Source organism: Anthonomus grandis, chromosome 4 (assembly GCF_022605725.1).
Source record: "Anthonomus grandis grandis chromosome 4, icAntGran1.3, whole genome shotgun sequence".
Classification (NCBI taxonomy): Eukaryota; Metazoa; Arthropoda; class Insecta; order Coleoptera; family Curculionidae; genus Anthonomus; species Anthonomus grandis.
The window spans coordinates 28,931,896-28,955,113 of NC_065549.1; the positions used below are offsets into that span (position 1 = coordinate 28,931,896).

A 23,218-nucleotide genomic window follows, 5' to 3' on the forward strand; every position below is an offset into this window, starting at 1 on the left:
AAATCCACACTGGGCAACTGAGGCTCATACACAGTACCGTAAATCGATTAATGTTTGGGCTGATATCGTGGAAAATAAAGAAAGTAATAGGGCCATACTTTTTTGAAGAAAATTTAACAGGACACTACAGAACACTATTTGATTTTTCTTCAAGAAGATCTTATCCCTTCTTTGGCTGCCCTATACCCAGACGAACAAGACCCTGCTGTACCGACAGATAATTTGTGGTTTTAGCAAGACGGCGCACCGCCACATTTCTTTCGAGATGTCCGTAACGTAATTACTTGGATACAGTGTTCCCAGGAAGATGGATAGGACGAAGAGGGCCAATTGAGTGGCCGGCCAGGTCATCAGACCTAAATCCTTGCGACTATTTTCTATGGGGGTACCTGAAAAGTAAAGTTTATACTGAGAAGCCAAACAACGTAGAAGATTTGAAAAATAGAATAAGATATGAAATTAGACGTATATCATCCGAAATAATTGATAGTGTTTTACATGAGTTTGTAAACCGTCTTGCTTTCTGCCAAGAAGTAAATGGGGATCAGTTTGAACACTTGATACGTAATAAGAGTTTTCATAGTTTATAACATTTTGTCCTCAATTTTATCTTAATTTGTAAATAGACCTACTTACTTGCTTTCTTGTTGGTTAAATATAAATATTTCTGAAACAGCTGAGTTTTGAGATAAGGTGTGTTATACGAAACTTGCTTGGAATTTCGTCTATATTTCATAAATGCAATAAAAAATATAGCATTCCATTTAAAAAAATAATAAAGTCATATTTTTTTTTGTTCTACCCTGTATACAGAAATTTATGTGAAATAATGCGCAACTTAAAATAAAAATCGACGGCGTTTTCTCAAAAAATCATGTCTCTAATTTTTATCGAATTTATGCGAAACTTTAGGCGGTCACTGTATATTAAAAATAATATTCTTTTAGGTTTAAATATATAATTAGAAACTGAAAAATATATCTGTTAACGAAAGGTCTTTGTGACCCCCTTTTCTTCTTCTACTTCCCGATTTATGAAATATTTCGAGAAACCTATGGAATCGACAACCCTAATGAAAATGTTTATATTATTTTTAAAAGTAAAAAGTTTGTTAAACTAGTTTTGCAAAATGATCACATTTAAACAAATTTATCATATTTCAAATTATTACAATAGCACTTTATTTACAAGTCAAAGATCAGAGTCCAATCAGGAAAAATCTACTAAGCAAAATAATAATACATCTTTAAAAATTAACACATACAAATTTCAAAAGAAATTGCAAAAATTTTAATACCGTAATATACAGTAAAACAATAATGCATTTCTGCATTTTATGGAGTCAGAAAAGACCATTGTAATTTATAATTTTCTTGAGTATAGCATATTTAAAACTACTTAGGGAATTTGTCATTATTGAGAATGATATTAAAAAACCTTATGATTAAGATAGTTTGTAGACCCGTAAGTCGGAAAGTATAGAAAAATTATGATGAGCCACCTATCGACGCGTGCCGTTATAGTAGGGGAGCCTTGGATGGTAAATTTGCAGTTACTATGTCCCCGACATGGGGACTTACTGTATTAAGAAGATTAGATCCTAAAACGAAAAAAAGGTTATGTTAAGTTTGCCTTTTTAGTGGGACGGTGAGAATCTTCAAAAATATAAAAAAACAGTTACATGGAAATATTGGAGGGCGTCAGACATTCATCATGTATATATGATGATATATGTCTTTCTGATAACCAAGAGATATTATTCTGACAAGTAATGAGCGGAACGGTTTCTTCAGCATATTAACTCCATAACTCCATGTCTTAATCTGACGCGCTCCAGTTTTTCTGATGATTTTTTTAACTAATCTGACGGACTGCTGTGAATGCACGCCTCTATAGTAAGGATCCATATATGGCAGGGGTATATTAGAGGGTATAAGGTTTCTTTCTATATGATTTTCTGACGCGCTTGAGTAACGCGCAAAATGTCCGCTTGGGCTTCCCTACTATTAGTAGATACCTATGTGGATATAGAAATTTTAATGAATAATAGGCTCTCTTAATGGCAAGAGTAACATGTTCCCTAAACCTTAATTATTCTTTGTCGACCATAAAACCTAAATTTTTAGCACAAACTAAAACTGGGACAACACTCGTGGATCGCAAAATTGTACCAATTGATGGTGTTTGGTTTAAGTCGGCGATCAGGAAATAAACTCCAATACATTTGTAGATGTTTTTCCCAGAAACTAATCTGGCTGTTAAAATTTCTGTAAATTATAATAAAGGTAAATAAAATTTCCAAATCACATTATCTGCTAGAGTTATCCCGTCTACAAAACAATCTACAATTTTTTCAAAGGATATCATTTCTGATGCCGAAAATATGATGACTTCATTTTGAAAATACTCCTTTTTAATAAAGGGCTGTTTATTTTTGTTAAAACAAAATATTGTGCTTTAGAAATTGAAAGCCATATATCGATATTCGCTTTCATTGCAAATCGTTCCGAATACACTTTGCCTTAACGCTAAACTAATTCTGTTTATGATCTTAGTGTTTCTCCCTTTCAATAATTCTAGTTTTTCTCTTTATTGTTTTGATTTTAGTAATATAGAACCTTGACCTGAAGAAAAGCTCGGCAAATTAAATATAGTATGCAGATCCCAAGGTACAATATACTACGAGTAAATTTTGACTAATTTTTAGTAAATTTAAGAAGAATTGTGTTTGCGTTTAATTAGTAAGAGAGCACCTATCCAAGGTTTATCCAATATAATTTTTAAAATAGCTTCACTAGTATTCTTGAAACAAAAAATATTCTTTTGACCTGTAATAGTATAAAAGTCCAATATTTTATCTAAAAATCCAGGTGGCTGGAGAAATGTCTTTAATGTTTTAAAAATAGCTACGTGAATATTCTTCGTTCTTTGTTTAAGTGCTAGGTATCGTAGTATTTTTAAAATGTCTTGTGAAAATCTAATAGTAGGCAAAAGAGGTAAGATATATATTTCAGATACTTAAAAAAAAATCTAAAACTTTGTAAAACTATAATCTTTGTAAAAATATATATCTTGTAAAACTTTATATATATATTGCCTCGCAAATGTTTTTTTGTGCTATTGGAGATGCATTACAATTTATAGGACTAAATTTAAATATTTTGTAAAAAATGTGAAGAATTGAGAAGGAAATAACGATTTTACATATCCTATGATGTTTTGAATGAATTTACGGGGTACTGTATTATTCTGATAAAAAGTAGAAAATAATTGAAGAACTGACTTATAAATAGATTTTTGAAGTCTCTTAACATTTTAGTCTAAATCTGTATATATTGAGCTTATGGATTATTTTTAAAATCTGAATACGGAGTATAGTATTTTCACTGTGGAACAAATTACTCCTAAAGCTCTGTGCTCTATTAGAGTCGCAATTTTCTTAGCTGGTGGACGGTAAATTATCTTTCATATCAGGTTTATATTTAAGTTTTATCTGTATTTTTAAAATATCTCGTCTATAAACGACTTACCATACTCACCAAATAAAATATCTTTGCTTATACTGCTTGTCTTTTTGTCTTTTCAAATAATAATATATAGACATGTATCCGTTTGGAAAATTTTGAATTGTTTTTGAAACTCAAATGTTATATTGTTGATATTTCAAACCACAGAATTGGAAGGTAATCTATTAAGTATATATACTCCTCGCTATATGCGATGACGAAGTAAAACATTTTCTAGAATTTATAAATTTAACGTTGCTTGATGCCCTGATAACATATGGTAACAAGCCGAAAAGCAGAAAATTTCAAATGATTGTGTTATGTTTGGTAAACAAAGTTTGTATGCTTTTCAATCTTCCAACAACTTAATTTCTTATAGTGCAAGTACTAAGGATGGCAGTACAAGAAACGTCAACTTCATAAATCGGGATTTGCGGAATTTTGTATTATGATAGCAGAAATAAAAATTGAGTGGGCCAAAAAAATCGACAAATTCTTTTTTTTAAATCATCTTAAATTTCTGTGTATTAGGAAAATAAATTCCCTAGAAAAACCTTCACTTTTCGCGAGCCGTTTTCGCATAATCAAACTTTAAACACTAATCTATTTTTTAGATTAACTTTCTTTATTCTGGAATTTTGTAACTAACCAAGAAATAAACATATAGAAAAAAACATTATAGATTTTTTCGAATAGATTTTAGGGAATTTAATGCTTTATTAAAAAAGGTCTCTTAATGTTTTTACATAAAATTCTTCCAATTATTCTTCCAAAAATTATTCACAATTTATATAGTAGTAAATATTTAACTTAAATTAGCATAAGAATCGAAAATTAAGATAATAGACCTCTTAATACTAAGAGCTCAAACCGGCCTCAAAGCCGTCGTTTTTTTTACCCAGTCTAATAAGTATATTGGTTGAAAGAGCTACTACTTTATTCAATAGACATATAGATTCCCTACTTCTCTTCCTTGCTTATACAGGGTGTCCCAGCCAAAACGAAACAGAGGTATTTTTGGTATGAAAAAAAAATTTTTTTACAAAAATCTCGAACACGTCGATTTTATTTTCGAGGGGGACAACTTTTCCTTACCAAGGCACCCTCATACCAGTAACCCTCTTCGAGGGGGTGGGATCACCCCTAAAATCTTAAATAGAAAGAGGGGTCGTGTGATACCTTATTTTAAAGGCGTTTTACCTTATTTTATATCCACAAGATATCCATCAGTCACTCAGAAGTCACCATTTAAATTCAGAGTAAAAAGGCCTTCAAAATAAGGAATGACACGACCCCTTTTTCTATTTAAGATTTAAGGGGTGCTTTCAACCCCTCGTAAAGGGTTCCAGGTATTAGGGTGGCCTCTTAATTAATAAGTGACCCCTTCAAAAATAGGATTTCCTTGTTCTTTTAAAAATATTATCCAAAAAAGAGTCATTTTCACTGTTTCCGCAATTTTGACAAGCTGTTTTATCCAGAGAAATAATTATTTTAGCCACTTCAAATTTGGCAGTTATATTCAGAATTAAAAGACCTTTAAAATAAGGTATCATACGACCCCTCTTTCCATTTAGGATTTTAGGGGTGATTCCACCCCCCTCGAAGGGGGTTGCTGGTATGAGGGTGCCTTGGTAAGGAAAAGTTGTCCCCCTCAAAAATAAAATCGACGTGTCCGAGATTTTTGAAAAAAAAATTTTTTTTCATACCGAAAATAGCTCTGTTTCGTTTTCGCTGGGACACCCTGTATAGATTATAATTGTCTAAAATGAATAATTCATATGGTGATACAGATAGTAATATTTTAAATCAAAATCAGGCATGATTTTGATTTAAAATATTGATATGACAAAAACTCCAGAAAAAGCAACATTGTTGTTAAATGTAAGAAAAATTATAAAATGACTCTATATATTAAGGTATTCGATTTTTTAATTGATTTTGAGGTTAGTTCTGTCCTATAATTCGTAAGATCATTTATTGATAAAAATTATGCATTGTTCAAATATGCAAAATATTTACAGAAAAATTTACAATAAGTAAAATCTGAAATTCCAGGGATTTTGGAAACCATTGCGATCCTAGAAGTCGTAAAATATAAGTCGGTTAAATTGAGGCAAAGTTATAATACTAAATACTCGGATCTTTTAAAATGTTTAAACGGTATCAATCTGCGGTTTGTACAAACTTAACCGACTTTGTACCTTTTACAATTTCCGTGAATTCAATATGGTCAGCCTCGAATTTGGGAAACACTGTATATGTCATTTATATATTACTGGTAAGATAGCTACGTCTGCTGAACAATTTCTATTCTAATAAGTTCATTTTTATTTCTGTTTGTTTTCTGAAAATCTTGTTACCTAGAAAAGTATGTTTTTTGTTAAGTATTAACTTATGTATAAAAAATATATTTTATTTGGCCCACATCATATATTTTTATTCGTTTTTTACAGATTTTGTGGTACTAAGGTTTTTTTAAGGAATGTTATAGACCAATAAACAAAATGCAATATAGGGTTTTTCCTAACTACGGTACGAAACTATACAGGGTGAATCGTTAGGTCGTTTTATGAAAAAAAGTTCCTATGAACGTATGTCGGGAGTTGCTTTATTTCTGAGATACAGGGCGATGAAGGTTCAAAAAAATAACGGTATTTTAAAAATACTATAACTATCCTTAAACCGATTTGGTTGAAATTTGGTGCAGTTATTTGAAGTTATAAGACGCTTATTTAACTGTTACTAGATTGAAATTATTAGGTCCAGTGGCGTGTCAGTGGGCACCACATGCTTATTGTTGAGAAAAAAACAAGGCCAATAATTAATTGTTTTGCAGCTTTTTATTTATTTTTGTATTTAAGCTACTAAAAATACAACTTTTTCGTATCTTATCTTATTATCTTCATATCTGGCTTTGTGTTCGAGAAAAAAAATTTTAAGTATCTTTAACTCATTCTAAAAATTATCCATGGACGACAACATGAAATAAAAACCAATTTATTCGATAAACAATTTCGACCTTAAAGTACATGAACAAAATGTCCACCCTCCAATGCACGACTTTTTGGTCTCTTATATCTTGTTTACTATGATAATAAACATTCAACTTACGATGATTTTTATTATCAGATTTTTGAAATACAACAAAATAACAAATACACTGCTTCTTATAACAAATAATTGGCAAGTCCATTCAACTACCTCCTTTGTACCTACCTGCTTTGGAGACCAGCTGACAGTGATAGAATTGCTATAAGTAAAATTCAGCTGTCAATTAGCAGTGATTCATTACTCCATTATGAATAATTTTACTAACCATGAAATGACCGACATGCACTTTATTTATGGATTAGCAAATGGAAATGCGGAAGAAGCACGAAGAATTTACCAGGACAGATATCCTAACAGAATAATTCCATGTGCAAAAACATTTAGAAAACTACATGCAAGATTATGTGAAACTGGGAGTAATAAAAATATGGGTGGTGGAAGACCAGAAACTATAACAAAGCCTGAACTGGAAGAAGCTATACTTGATGCGATAGAAGAAGATCCTTCCAATAGTATCAGGAAGATTGCACTGCAGCTTGAAGTCAGTTTAAAAATCGTTTGGAAAGTTCTAAAAAGAAACCTTCTGCATCCATATCACATATAGCGTGTACAAGCTCTACTGCCTCGGGATTTTCATCCAAGATTAATGTTTTGCAGGTGGTTGATTCATACGATGGCACACAATAATAATTTCCTACCAAATATTTTATTTACGGACGAGGCAAATTTTTCAAGAGATGCTATCATGAACTTCCACAATGATCATTTTTGGGCCGACGAAAATTCCCACGTTATTAGAGAAACTCATTTTCAGCAACAATTTTCGCTGAACGTTTGGATAGAAATTATTGGTGACTGCCTAATTGGCCCATTTTTTTTACCGTCAAGATTAACAGGTGAATCCTACACGGATTTCTTGCAACACCATTTACCCACTTTATTAGAAGAAGTACCCCTACAAGTAAGAGTCAACATGTGGTTTATGCACGACGGGGCTCCAGCTCATTTCAGTGTTCTTGCTCGTCAGCATCTCGACGTCATCTACCCTAATTGCTGGATTGGACGTGCAGGACCTCAAAATTGGCCGGCTCGCAGTCCTGATATGAATCCCCTGGATTACTATTTATGAGACCATCTGAAGGCTCTTCTTTATAAAACTTCTGTTCTAGATGTGAATGACTTGAGGAATCGGATAATTGTCAATTGCACTATCATAAGGGATGCTCCAGGTATTTTTGAGCGTGTCAGACACTCAATGACAAATAGTTTGCAGTCGTGTATTTTATCAGAAGGTGGGCATTTTGCTCATTTACTTTAAGGTCGAAATTGTTTATCGAATTAATTGGTTTTTATTTCATGTTGTCGTCCATGGATAATTTTTAGAATGAGTTAAAGATACATAAAATTTTTTTTTTCGATAACAAAGCCAGATATGAAGATAATATAAGATACGAAAAAGTTGTATTTTTAGTTGCTTAAATACAAAAATAAATAAAAAGCTGCAAAACAATTATTGGCCTTGTTTTTGTCTCAACACTAAGCATGTGGTGCCCACCGACACGCCACTGGACCTAATAATTTCAATCTAGTTACAGTTAAATAAGCGTCTTATAACTTCAAATAACTGCACCAAATTTCAACCAAATCGGTTTAAGGATAGTTATAGTATTTTTAAAATACCGTTATTAACCTTCATCGCCTTGTATCTCAGAAACAAAGCAACTCCCGACATACGTTCATAGGAACTTTTTTTCATAAAACCACCTAACGATTCACCCTGTATAGTATCGTACCGTAGTTAGGAAACACCCTGTATATGTATTTAGATATATAGGCAAATTCGGATGAAAATCTAGTGTGAATACACATGCATTGCATTTAAAACTTTTAATTCTCGTCTTATTAAAGTAATAAATCAACACTGGCGATATATTGTAGCCCCTTTCGACGTTTTCCTAATTGTGCACGAAAATTTTCATTCTTAGCTAAAAAATATTGGCGACGTCTTTCACAACTGATCAGAATAATTGCGAGCATAAACAGTCCGGGTAATTTAAGTCCAAATAATTTGTCGAGATAAATGATCAAATTAAGTGTGATTTCTCACCCAAAAAAACCAGGAAAAAGCTACCGTATTTTTCAAAAAAGCGGCAACGTCGCAAAACTGACATGTTAAGATTAATAGGGTCATTACGAGGGTCCATTACCAGAGCAACCAAATTTTCAGAACATAACTACGTTCTATTTTTCATATACGTTTATCCTACAATCAGTCATCCATCACCTTATATTATGATTTTTTTTATTATTTACTAAAAAAAGTTAATTTATGTATATAACGGTGGCTTAAAAGAATATTGTAATATGAGGCTTAAATTAATAGAAAACATTTAACGACGTACTTTAAAAATGTTTTTTATAACGCCAAAAGTAATAAAATCGTTCTGAACCCTTGCTTAAAGGCTTTCCCTCCCTTATTTTCAAATCCCACCCAGCCGTATCTCGGTTTTAACGTATGAGCAATGACTAATATGCAGGAAAGTAAACTTGTCTCCCCTACTCCTTTTTTTGTTAAGGATAGTATGCACACCCTCGACAAATAGCCAGAGATATGATAGAAAACGGAGAAAGCTTGTTTCACCAGTATTTCATTTTTAATTATTAGTTTTCTGATTTTTTTTAATATTAAAAAAAATTTAGAGTTTCGATTTTCTTTACATGGCTCTTATATATTTTTTTAGGGGTAAGCTGATGCAGTATATTTTGTTGTTAAAAATGTTAACACATTGGTGGTCATTTAAAAACAAAATAGAGCTAATTTTAGGCACCTCGGATCATTGACAAACGCCACTAAACTTACGATAGTCACCCCTAAAATATTAAATGAAAAGAAGCGTCGACTGACTTTATTTTGAAGATATTTTTATACTGATATTAACCCTTGAATTTTGTAAAGTCTATGGATGTCTATCTGGCTTTCTAGTAAGCTCTTTTAACGATTTTTATTTTGCTTACCTCTGCTAGAGGCTTGGCATTTAGTGTAAAAAACTGGAAAAAAGTGGAAAAAAAATTTCATCCTAAAATCGAAATTTAACGTTCCTAGCGTGTTCTTCTTAGAGCGCCCTGGGGTTTTTTTGTAATGTCAGCAGGGCGTTCGATTGCGTAGAGTTTACAGTCTTTTTTAAAAGGATAAAATTGTACGATGTTCATGGTACGGTACTTTGATACAGTTTTGTACAGATCAGGGACAGTACATAAAGCTTTCAGCGATCATCTTCACTGAATGTTGAATTAGGAGTTCCTCAAGGATCCATTCTTGAGCCTGTAATGTTCTTGATAGTCGTTAATCCGCGTTTAATGGACACTGTATATAACATAACAGTATAATGGAATTTGCTGATGGTAGTTTTAGTAATGTTCGGCCTAATCAGGAGAATTCTATAGAATTTGTCTCTAATTTAGCTCTGAAATAACTAATTTGTTTCCTTCGAACAAAATGTCTTTGAATTTTGAAAAAACCAATTACATAAAACTTCACGCAAAGCAAAATTAAGAAAATCTTGAAATTAATATTGGCTCTAATAATATATACTATACATACTAAAAAAACAATATTCAGTAAAGTTTTTGTGAATTGTACTGGATGCCGTTCTTTTATGGGAAGAGCATTGCAGGTTCTTTTGTACAAACCTAAGGAGTCTCAACTTATGCTAAAAAGATATTTTTATACTAAAAGCGTGTAATTCGTTGTCTTATGGAAATATCGTAGATAACATTTTATCGCCCATATTTTGTTGGTTACAAAATTTTAACTTTAGCTTAGATAGTGATTTCCTAATGCGTGTATACATGCGTGCGTATATACGTGTATCAAAACCTTAATCTTATTAATAATTTTCATAATTACAACACTCGAAATGAAAGCGAGGTTATGTTAAGAAGAACAAGACTCATTAAATCCAAGTTGTTCGTTACGAATTTTGGACCAAACTTTTTAATAAGTTTCATCTCAGCATAAAGATGGCCCTAAATATTAATATTTTGGAAAATAAACTAAAGCTTTATTTGATAGGAAAGTACTTTTACAGTGTAAAAGAATTTTTAAATGAGCCATCTCAGTTTTAGCGTCAATTTTTCAATCAACGTTTTTAGTAATTTTTAAGAATAACTATTCAAATATTTGTGAGTGAGTAAATAAAGATAATTTCTTTATTCCAATATTTGATTTGACTTTTTAATCGTTATTTCGTTTATGGTTGTAATTTTTAGTTTGTGTTTGTTTTATGTATTTATATTTTCTATTTTTGACGATATCTATACATTTTATATGTTAGTTTAGAAAATAATTGGTATTGTATTAAAATCAAGCAGGATTTCAATGACAGAAAGAACTTGGTTTTTCAGCAACTCATGGTATTTTTGGGAATTTAAAGTACCATAAAAAAATGACCCTATAATATGATCGCTCAAATATTCAATTTTTGAGAATACTAAATACGGAATTGAAAACTTCTATGCTTTCCGAGACCAATATCGAACAACGGAAGGATTGTGTTTCCCAATAAAAGAGAATTGTCCAAAAATAGAATATTTCGTAAAAAAAAAATTTCATTTGTTTTTTCCCTCGTGGTTTCACAAAATTCCATTCTTCGCCACTGGTCAAAAAAAAATTTCTGGTAACAGTTTAATCATTCATACCCAGTTCTTATCCAACACTTTTACTTGATCCTCTTCTAGGGCATTACAAACCATTTATTCTAGTCTTTCTTGGTCTTGAAATCCTTCAATAGAAGGTTCTTGCACTATAAAAAAATGTCCAAAATTCGAAATTATATTTAAAATTGTTTTTTTGCAAAGAATCTGCCTATTTTTAAAAGCAATTGAAAACAAATCCCTTTTATTCCGTATTTTGATAATATTTTAAGTGAAGCCTTCTTAACGTTAGATTTATTAATATGCTTAGTAGCTCTTAATGTAATTTTTCAAAATTTATAAAACCCTGTTTTAAACACTAATTTCTACAGCCTGTCCCAACTATTGGACGAACCTACTAAAATAGGTAACACAACTGGCTGTATGGGGTCCAATTCTTATAAGTAACAAAGATATTGTATGCTCTTTCGGAACTTTTTCTGCTGTCCAGATTTCAGAGCATAATCTTATTCATCTTAAGCTTGCTCTTAGCTCTTCTAAACTTACACTTAAAAATAAAATGCGCTGCTTCAAAAATTTAAATAATACTAACTTTCTAAGTGGTTTACAACAACTTTCTTGGCAAAATCTATTCTTTGAAAGAAATAATAATTACAAAATCACTATCTATATTTTTAAGACACTTCTGACGTCTTTCTTTATTCGACAAATATGCGCCATTTCGGGTAGCTAGTATTACAAAACCCAAAGAACGAAGAAATTAAAAAATTAAATTCTGGCAAAAATACAAAAAAAAACTTACAAATCATTAAGAAATCGTTTGGTGTGGCACGAACGGCTAAAAAAATATGGTATTCTAACCTTAAGGCAAAACAACCCTGCTTTGGAGAACCTTAAATGACTTAAATGTACACTCTAAGAAGTCAAAAGAAATACCTAATAATTTGTCAAATCCGAAAGAAATAAACTCATACTATACATTTTTTCTACAAGATATTTCTTCGCATTCTCTTAACCAAATTAATTTCTATAATAATAGCCTTTATAACAATGAGGATCACTTCAAGTTTGAAGAAAGTCGTATCAATTTCAACTTTTTAAAAACAAACGCCTTAGGATCAGATAGCATTAATATCAAAATGCTTAAGCTATGTAGTCCATATGTTGAATATGTAATTTTATATTTGGTAAATAGCTAAATTGAATATAATACCGTTACAGATTTATAGATAATTTCAAGAGGTTTTCCTCTTTCTAAAGCCAGTCCTGAGAATTTCTCCGACCGGCGCATAATTAGCATTGTTTCCACCGTATCCAAAATATTAGAGAAAATACTTTACAATCAAATCTTCTAATTTTTTACTGGAAAAATTGCCCGAGCCTCAATGGTCAAGGAATCCTTAAAGATTATAGCACCGATTATTAAGGCTATGACGGTGATTTAGTAAGTGTTTTTATATTGATCACCGGCTATTCCTCGCAAAATTGAGGTACTACGGTCTTGATAAAGATTCTGTTATACTCGTAAAATCATTACTAAGCTACAGGAAATCAAAAATATCATATAATAACAAAGAATCATCAATTGTATATATTATGTCTGGAACTCCTCAATGTTGCATTCTGTCCCCTCTCCCCTTTATCATTTGCACTACTGACATAATAACATGTACAAAACCTGCAAAATTAAAGAATATGCTGACGACAAACAACTCTACCGCTCATTTCATCTATCATAAATACAACAAGCCCAAAGTAATATTAACAGGGATTGGGAAACTGTTAGTCTCTATCTTTATAACACAATTTAAAATTAAATTCTGATAAAACCAAAGTACTTTGTATTGGTCCTAAAAAATTAAAGGAGTTTTTTTTCTCACTTTACAAAACTCTCGTTTATAATTTGTAATGACCGCAAAAAATCTACGGCGTCTGGTAGATGAGAATCTACCATGCGTTTTAATGAACACCTTGGATACTGCGATTTCATATATGGGTCTTCCTTCTATAGCACTGACAAAAATTAAATACAGAGGGTCCAAAACTCATGCTGTAGACCTCTTATATGGATTAAAAAAATAGGATCATATATCCCAAAATTTCCGAGTGCAAATAACAGGTGAAATATGGTACAGCGTAGAACTCTTCACTTGGCAACTTTTGTGCACGGGCTTCTATTAGCCCCCAATTTCTCTTCACCACAAAAAAGTAAATTCTCTCCTAGGAATAATTTACATCACTTTATCAGTAATTTGATTAAACCTTACAACTCCTTATCAGACGAAGTCAAAAAATACAATATCTAGCAATTTAAATATAAGTGCGAGAAATATTACTCTCTAATCAAATTGGGCAATAGTAACAAAAAAGTGTATACTGTTAGGTACAGCTGTTTGGTTTCTGTGAAACAAAATCAAATCAAAAAATATTAAGCAAAGTTACAAATAATACATGACCTACCTACATTAGCTACTTAAACTAAGTAATACTATGGATATCGGGAAATTTAAAATTGTAACCAGCAATGTTGCGTAACTCAATTCGGCTTCGTGCACAATATTAGCTGTCAAAAAGTTATTTGAGTACTGGTATACACGTTTGCTTAAATTTGTAAATTTTGGAGGACGAGAGGGCCTGTTTGGTCACAGGCAGAAGAAAACTAGAAACGGGGACTGTGCGCTGCAGTAGTGATGTACCTTTTCAAAGAATTTAACGACTCGCCTTTTGCAAATAGCCAAAACTTTCATAAATTTGGTTTAATGATTATTTTTTCATTCTTAATTAAGAACTTTTATTACATAGATTAAGTTTTTTATTTTAATCTATAGAGATAATCTATAAAAAATAAGGATAAATCAGTAGGGCTGCATAGAGACGAACACCAGTTTCACAATAGTTATCTCTAGTTTGTAAGTTTAGAAATTTAATATTTACGCATTATTAAAACTAAATAGATTCGCAAAAAATTTTGGATTTTGAGAAACAAACACTCCTAGCTTCTTTTTAAATATAGTTTTTCTATGCAAAATTTTTCCTAATGAAGGAGGCAATAAATTCTAAATTTTTGGCATAAGTTATATATATTTGTAATGCAGATAAATGAAGTAAAGATATGTTTAGATTTAGTTTAACGTATGCTCTAGTTTGATGTGAATGATTTACTTCAAACCAAAAACGTATAAATTTTGAAGATTAAGTAAGTCAGAATTCGCATACAATTGGGAAGATAAGTAACGGGGTAGTTTATTAAGTTCTATTTTTACTAATATATTTTGACGATTTTGTAGTAAATTTAAGGTATTTTTATAAGCCGCAAGCATTATACAATATACAATACCTATTAGCATATACCATTATACAATACCTAAGCAGCGACTTCACTAAAGCTATACACTATACTTGAATAATCAATTTAGTATTCATGATATTTCTAAGTTAACAAAACTTGTAAAACATTTTCCTTACTTTACTGCTTGAATGGCTTGTAAAAATTAATATATTTTTTTTTATTTATGCTTTTCTGCTTAAACTAATGATTATTGTATTTTAGAGAGATAAGTAAATTATTTTAATTGTTGTCATTTATTATGATAATCTTAACTTAAAGGTCATTTAGGTCAGATGACGGAAATTTACGGGTTGAGTAAGAATAGCCTATGTCTAGACTTCGCCTGATGGGTTTTACGAAACTATCTAAAAAAAGAATATACTTCTTTTCCTATTCTATAATAATTTGAACTCCTTCAGAAGGAGTATAAACAGCCATAAGTTGAGAAAGAAACAATAACTTCAATATTCAATAGTACAGCGTGCAGCCACACAGCAAAATAAAACATGCCGTTATTATTATTATTTTGTAAAAAATAAAAACTGTAAATACCTATTAGACGACCGGAGGCGCTCGCTCGTCGAAGAGAGAAATCGGTGATGTCATTATTTTGGATAATGCGTAATCTTCAATTTGTTAACCTGTATATCATATCGCGAAGCAAAAATTGATTTTTACTCAAAAAAGCTGATTAGCTTAAGTAGTATATTTCATTTGTATGTTATATCAACTAGATCATAATAAACAAGGCTCGCTTAGTCCTCACCATTTTTTCCATGTTTTTAAAAATTAGTTCCATTCAAGTTTTTCTTTTCATTCATGCGATGCTAAATAATTTTTTAATCTAACTTAACTTCTATCTAAATAGTCCTTTGTTGCCAGTAAAAACAAATATACCACTGGCGAAATATACTTGCGATGACGCTTAATATTGTACACAAACAATCCCAGCTATCGAGGCGATGACCGGGAGTTTGGGGTTCTCCCGGCGAAGTTTTGTGACAAGCGGCGAAACGTCGCCGTCGGGACGCTCTTAGTTCGCCTATGCCATCCAGTCATAACCTGGTATTTTTACCCGAGTTCTTCGCGGACGGTCTTTTAAATTTGTTACCCAGTGATTTTAAGTGCTTTTAAAACGACAATGTATATTTACAGTAAAACTGTTTTATTTTGCCACGGTAAGTCCTGCCTCAAATGGTTCAACTTATTATGTACTTTGAAACTTGGTTTATTTATTTATTTCAGTTTTAAGACATTTGACAATTTAAGAACGATAGCTCCTGACGACTTTTAATATCTATATCTTCCTAAAACTGTGGTGTTATTAATAACTTAATAATATCTTATTTTTGTACGTGGTTATGAAAGTATGTTGTATTCCTAGCACAAAAAATATTTAGAAAGTAAGTTTTCTTAAATGGAACAGGCATATTGATATTTTTTTCCGTATTTTTGTATAATTAATATTAAATACTTTGTATTAATTTTTAAATCTTTTCATGATATATGCTTGTTACTAAAATTATAAGTAATAACTAGAAGTATAATAATATTAAAGAGTATATACTTCTTACAACCTACAACAAAAGACCTTTTCGATTTTTTGATTTTGTAGAACTGCAAAGTAAAATGAAATGAATATATAATAGTATATAGTATGTTATAATATTATGTATATATATTTACATATTATATTATGTTTTAGATTATTTTTATCAAGCATATGAAAGCTCCTAATACTTCTTTACTGTCGCATCAAAATGTAGAGTTAAATGTGCGTGGTCTTAAAATAAACAAGACATATGGCACTTAGTGTAATGACCCATAAAATAGCATTATGAACAATCAGGAGTGCCATTACAGTAGTAGCCTCTCTACTGAGCTAATTTAATAATAAACAAAGTTTGTTTTATTTATTAAATGAATGTAATTTTATAATAATAGGACCATAATAAATGACAAATTTTATTACGTTAAGTAATATGATAAGAGCTAATTCTTTAATCTTGGTCATCTAATTGCGTGGGAAGTGACTATAAATATGAAGTATTGAAATTACTATAATAATATAAAATAATACAATTAGCTAGATATCTTTATGTATGTATATGAAAGATGTCAGTACCGATAAATATGAAATTTGGCTTAGTTCCTTAATAATAAGAAATCTTATAAATAAAACTATGTTATTGGAAAATGGTATACTCATACGGTGTCTAAACTTGAAAAGGTCAAAAAGCATGTCTACTTTCATTTTTCAATTCGGATAGAAATTTATTTCTTACCACGATGTCTTTATTACGAATAATCTCATTTTATGTGAAAATATTTATAACAAAAATTTAAGACTTAGGTTTTCCAGCTTTGGGTGACCTCTTAAATTTATTTGTTTAGATGAACAAACCTCAATCCTGTCTATTACATTTAATATTGTAATATAAATTTAAAAGCAGCTGATTACTGCTGGGTTTGCAAGTGTAGCTTTTTTTGGCTTAAATAACACTTTTTATCCTACTTCTCTACCCACAAGCGCACCCTAAATAAAGTGACAATGCAAGTCATGGAAAATAATAAATTATCAAAAACACAAAAAACAAATAAATTGAAGAAAAAGGAAGGTAAACAATTCAAAATTTTGAAACTGACCAAAACATGCTGAATATAATATTACATAAAAAAGAAACTTTTAATAAAAACAAGATTAATAAGATTTTTTTAAAGCATATTTCATTACTAATGCTCATTAACTAGTATATTATCAAGCAGAACAGTTAAAGAAATATATGTATATACATTTTAAAGATAATTAAATATATAGTAAAATATGGAAGTTCAGACAATATCAAAAGCACTCTTTGTCTTTGAAAATACAATTGTATCACCATAAAAAGAGAATCCGATTAAATTATGACTTTTTATTGATGAACTTTTTATATACAGGGTGTCCCGGAAAATGTGTGAAATCTCTCGGATTCAGGTAGAGAATAAAAAAATAATATAGAACTTAAAAAATCCTATATAAAAAAATTCCTATAGGCTCTCCTCACAAAAATACAGCCTTTTAAAGACACCGCTGGTAATCGGTTTTTCTTTTTTGAAGAACTTTTGAAGTACTTGGTATAATTTAATAAAAATTTCACGTAATCAACACTACTAAGGGCCACTTAAAAGGAAGTCCTTAAAACACATTTACCTTGTTTATTTTACCAGGGGCGGACGATTCATCGTACCCGCGAGTGTATCAGACGTCACGCAGCCCAAGTTGAACCTACTTATGAAATTTTTAATTTTTTTTTCGAATTATTAGCTTCTATATTTATTTTAGGTTATTTTTTCATTTTAAGGAAAACATAGGTTTACATTTTTGAAACAATATCGTTACGGCGCCTTTCTAATAACCACACTGCATTTTTAAAAACATGTACTTTTTCAGATTAAACAACTTCAAATGTAACTTTTCTGTTGTTTATATACCTGTGGCATCGCTTAAAAAAAATAACATATGGTTCTTTTAAATAAAATAAAATAGCGATTCCTTTTTTTTTTCTCCAAAACAGTTAATTTTATCGATAATAAATAAGAGTGCCTTTTCTTTAGTTTTAGGTTTAAGCTATCTATATTTATTATTTCAGAGCCTAATCATACTGTGTGTCAAAAATTTAAGCATTATAATGTACAACTAGGTCCGCCCCTGGTAAAATAAACAAAGTAAATATGTTTTAAGAACTCCGTTTTAAGAGGTCCTTAGTAGTGTTAATCACGTAAATTTTTTATTAAATTATACCAAGTATTTCCATTATTAATATTATTTCTATTATTACCAAGTAAATTTATAAAAAAAAAACGCTTTCCAGCGGCGTCTTTAAGGAGCCGTATCTTCGTAGAGAGGGCCTATAGGAAAGTTTTTTGTAGGAAAGTTTCATATTATTTTTTATTTTCTACCTGAATCCGACAGATTTCTTACATTTTCAGGACACCCTGTACAATTATTTACAATATCATCACTATTTTAAGAATAACATAGTTGAAGTAGGGCTTCATTATTCCATGTAAGTTAATTATATATAATTATTTACGTATTTCTCCTGTATAAGATAAAATAATAAAGAGAAGTGCTCTTTTAAACGAGATTTAGCTTGGTTCGAAGTTTATAACATTTACATTTTAAAAAAATCGAACGTTACCCATCCACTTATTTTAGCAATTGTCATATCAATCATTTTTCCTATTTGTTTGCTAAATATTTATATATCCTCTTAAACTCCACTAACCAAAATTGAACAAGCTTTGATATTGGTGCATATCTTAAAAGATACAAATCTCGTTGTGGAAGACTTTAACCTTAGCGATTAGCGACTATTCTAACTAATAGGAGAATCACAATTCTTAATGATTTTTTACAAAATTTTAATTTATCAAAATCATGACTTTAATATGAATATGGAAATCGTAAAAGTCTGTCAATTGTGAAGAAAGGAGATAGGGAGGTATATCAAATTTTTGGCTTATCTATTATAGGCAACTTTGTTTCAAAAGATTTTTAAAATCCTTTTGAAACGAGTTCTTTATCGACATATCGAATGCAATAAATCTGTTCATAATAGTGCCAATACTGATTTCATTTACACAAATTTTTGTAAGGCTTATATATATTATATCTCTATAACTTAAAACTGCACTGCCTTGTTCAGAATATAGGTCATAGTGCGAAAACCTCTCGAAAAATTTAAGACGTGTTATTTAATGGTATTATAGTAATAAAGCGAAACCCGGATTAATGTTAAAATATGGCCTACTGTTTAAAAATGAATCTTACGTTGCCCTTAAACGACCGGAAACGTTTACGGATTTGGCGTCACGTTTTGCATTGCACTGCCGTTTAAGACGCATATTGATAATGTTGTATCCTCCTTGTATAGCAAGTACGGATTAATTGTATGTAGAATATGCTTCAGTTGTATGAAGTCCATTTTATCAGTATCATATAGGTATATGAATAGAAGCAATTCAAAGACGATTTTTAACAGTGTTTAGTTATTACATAATACATATAATATATTTATATACAATGCTTTTACTTTAAAATGAACCACCCTTAATAACTTCTTTAAAAAAAAGAACACTTCAATCTATATATACAGGAGGACGTTTAATTTTATATTTGAGAACGTTCTGTCAATCACTTCACCTAACCTCCAGCTAACATCACTTTGATATGTTAAATGGGAACCCCCATCATTCGTATCGTATCGTACCACTTAATAAAATAAATCGCGTTAGTTATTAATTATTCGCAAGACAATAATCTGTTTTGAAATTCCTCACGCTTGTTTGTCCGCCAATATCTCTACATTAGCGAGTAATTCGATCCTTTAAATCATAAATATTTTCATTTTTTAAATATAGCAAAGGAAAAAATCTATTGGTGTTAAGTCTAACCAGAGAAAAGCAAGCCACCAAGTGGTTTGTTTTTCAACACCCAAGGTGGTTTGTTTTTCTCTGGTCTTACGCGCACGGCTAGTCCATTGCACCACGCCTACCAATCCACATTTCTGGAACTGTTGATTAAGCCACTCTCGGATTGTTAAATCGTAGTGCATGGGAGCTCCATCTTGTTGAAAATACAAATTATTTTCGTTTAGTATTCCAACACCATTTTCATCCATTGTTTTCCAAAGATTGGACGATTGAGGGATATATTGAATTTTCGAGGAGGTCTAAAGAAATTTGTCCACACATTTTTGCTTACTATTCTCTTATACGTTAACCGATTTTGTTTCTTTTTCGGTTTGGTTAAATAGAAGATTGTATGCCTATTGAGATTGCCATTTGAAATACAAAAGTGAGGTTAGCTGGAGGTGAGGAGATGATTGACAGAACTTTGTCAAATATAAAATTAAACGTCCTCCTGTGTATCTAAATTGCTGTGTAACAAAAACAATAATTGAAAAATAAAAATAATTCCAGGCATTTTTAAAATATTTATTCTTATGCGGGTTTTACAGACATGACAATGTGTAAAACCCGCATAGAATTGTAATCTTAAAATGTATAATATGCTGTGTTTTGCATAATGAAAATTAAAGCGTTATTCTAATAAAAAATAAAATATCAACTCTGACAAAAATAAAATAAAAAATTAGAAATAAAACTCTAATAGACAAACTTAACAACATATCATTTTTTAAATTAAAGGCTCAAATAAACCGCCTTCTTTCGCTAAACAAAAACTTAACCTATCGTAAAAGCTATTTCGCACCTCTAAAAGAGTTTCAAGTAAAATGGAATTGGCAGCTTCGACAATTTTATTTCGCAACTCCTCTAAATTTGTTGGCCTACTAAATTCATGCTTGTAAATGGCCTGCTTAAGGTAACCTCACGGATAAAAGTCATTTGGTGACAAATCTGGAGATCTAGGAGGCCATTTAATATCGCCTGTCCCACTAATAAGGCGATTAGGAAAAGTATTTGTTAAAAATTCTTTTACCCTAGCCGCGTTATGCGCAGGACAGCCATCTTGCTGAAAATAAACCGATCCCAGGTCTACATCAGGTAGGAACAATTGAATGGCAGAAAGAACTTGGTTTTGCAGCAACTCAAGGTACTTTTGGACGTTTAAAGTGCCATCAATAAAAAATGGCCCTATAACATTGTCGCCCAAAATATCTGCCCAAACATTCAATTTCTGAGGATAGTGGGTACGAAACTGAAAACTTCTGTGCTCGTTTTCCTGAGACCAATAACGAACAATGGAAGGATTGTGTTTGCCATGTAATGGAAAAGAAGATTCATCAGAAAACAAAATATTTTTTTAAAAATATTCGTTTTCATTTGCCTTTTCCATCATGGTTTCACAAAATTCCATTCTTCGCCACTGGTCTTCAGGAAATATTTCCTGAGTTTTTGTATACTTGAAACATTTGTACCCATATTTTTTCCAGATAAGAGCAACAGTTTTATTGCTCATTCCCAGTTCCTCTCCAACACTTTTGTGTGTCGAATCAAGTTCTAGGGTACTGCAAACCATTTCTTCCCGCCGTTCTATATCCTGGACCACTTCAACAGGTGGTTCTTGACTTTTTGTGTGGCATTTTTTACCATCTTGAAGACAAAAAGGTGTCTCAAAATTTGTAACCACATTTAAAACCGTTTTTGCACAAGGATTCGGTCTATTCTCAAATATCACTGAAAACAAATCTCTACATTGTACTGCCGAATTGCCTCCATAAAACCATTAAATTAGTTGAACTCTTTCGGAAGGGGTATAAACAGCCATAGTGAAAAAAAACACGAAAATAACGCTCAAAAATTATTAATGCAACGTGCAGTAACACAGCAAAGTGAGGTGTGCTGACTCCTGGTTCAAAAAATAAAAACGAAAAATTCCGCCGCCTGCAAGCCGCAACCAAGCGGTGTTGCCATTATTTTGGGTAATACGTAGCTTACGATAACACGATCTGTATATACAGTGTGTCCCAGGATGAGCGAATTTATACGTAAAAATTACAAAAAGTTTTGGGGTTGAAATTTGACCGTTTGTCAGCCAGCCCTGCTGAATTAAAAAATAAAATTTAGCATATTTTTATTTTTTAAAAATCAAGCATGCCCTGATACGATCATTTTTTTAATTTTATGAGTAGGTAGAGTAGTATTTCTAGGCAAGATATAAAAAAAATTTGTAATAAGATGTTGTTTAGAATGCAAATGTATGCCCGAATTTCATAACCATAGGTCTACTTTGGTTTTCACGTTTAAATTATTTATTATTATTTGTTCATTATTTAATTATTTATTCTCACTTTTTTAAAAGTTTAAACAAAAACTAAATAAATATTAATAGTTAAAATAGTGATTATTTTAAAAATTATTGCCCTTGGACTAATTCTTTTTACGATCGGTAGGAATTTTTTGCTCATGGAATGCATGTCGCTTATTATATTGGGTTCTTTTTTGTTGCATTTACGAGTTTTTGTCGAGTTTTTTAAAATGTTAACATTCTCAGTTAAATGTGGCAGCTACTATAAAACATTGTCACTGTCAAAGTTATGTACAAACAAACTTGTTATCTTATTGTAAAGTTTATAAGTTATTAATAATATCAGAATTTACAGAACAATGTTAAATTTGGAGCAGAAAATTTTCATTGTGCAATCGTATGGTAGAGAAACAGTATGTCATTAAAATACGTTTTGAATCTTTTTCGTGAGAAATATCCACAATATCTGCTGCGAGACGACTAATGAAACTTTTTGAGGCCACGGGTAGTGTTAAGATGAAAAAAAAGCAGAAAAAGAGATACGATAACCACGATGCTGCTACAATCCTTGCTTTGGAGTCAATTGCTTAGAACCCTCGGATGTCACTGAGAGCTAGGTCGGCGGTGCTGAACATAAGCAAATCTGAATAATATTAAAGTATTGAAATCAAGGCACTTGCATACTTTAGAAGAGAGGGATGAAGCGCGCCAACCGTTTATTATTTTCTGTTTGGTTAGGCGATAAAATTTTAGAGAACAGGGATTTTCAGAAAAAAATTATATTCTCGGACGAATCTACTTTTACGACAAACTGTGTCTTTCACGTTTTAATTTCATCCCAAAATTGTTGGTTTGATCCAGTGAAACGCCAAACTTTGTAATCCATGGCAAGAGGCAATATTTTCAAAATGTCAACGTTAGGTG

General features: G+C 31.1%; 1 protein-coding gene across 9 annotated transcripts in view; it reads left to right on the top strand.

Moving 5' to 3' along the window:
* LOC126734959 (uncharacterized protein CG43867) overlaps positions 1-23,218 on the top strand; it is a 180,777-nt gene that overhangs the window by 115,288 nt on the left and 42,271 nt on the right. The window contains exon 1 of one of the 9 annotated variants that reach the window (XM_050438825.1): positions 15,538-15,716. The exons of the other annotated variants lie outside the window; for them this stretch is intronic. The gene's annotated coding sequence lies outside the window, so the exon portion shown is untranslated. Of the gene's footprint in view, positions 1-15,537; positions 15,717-23,218 lie in introns of those variants that run through there. 9 annotated transcript variants of the gene reach the window in all.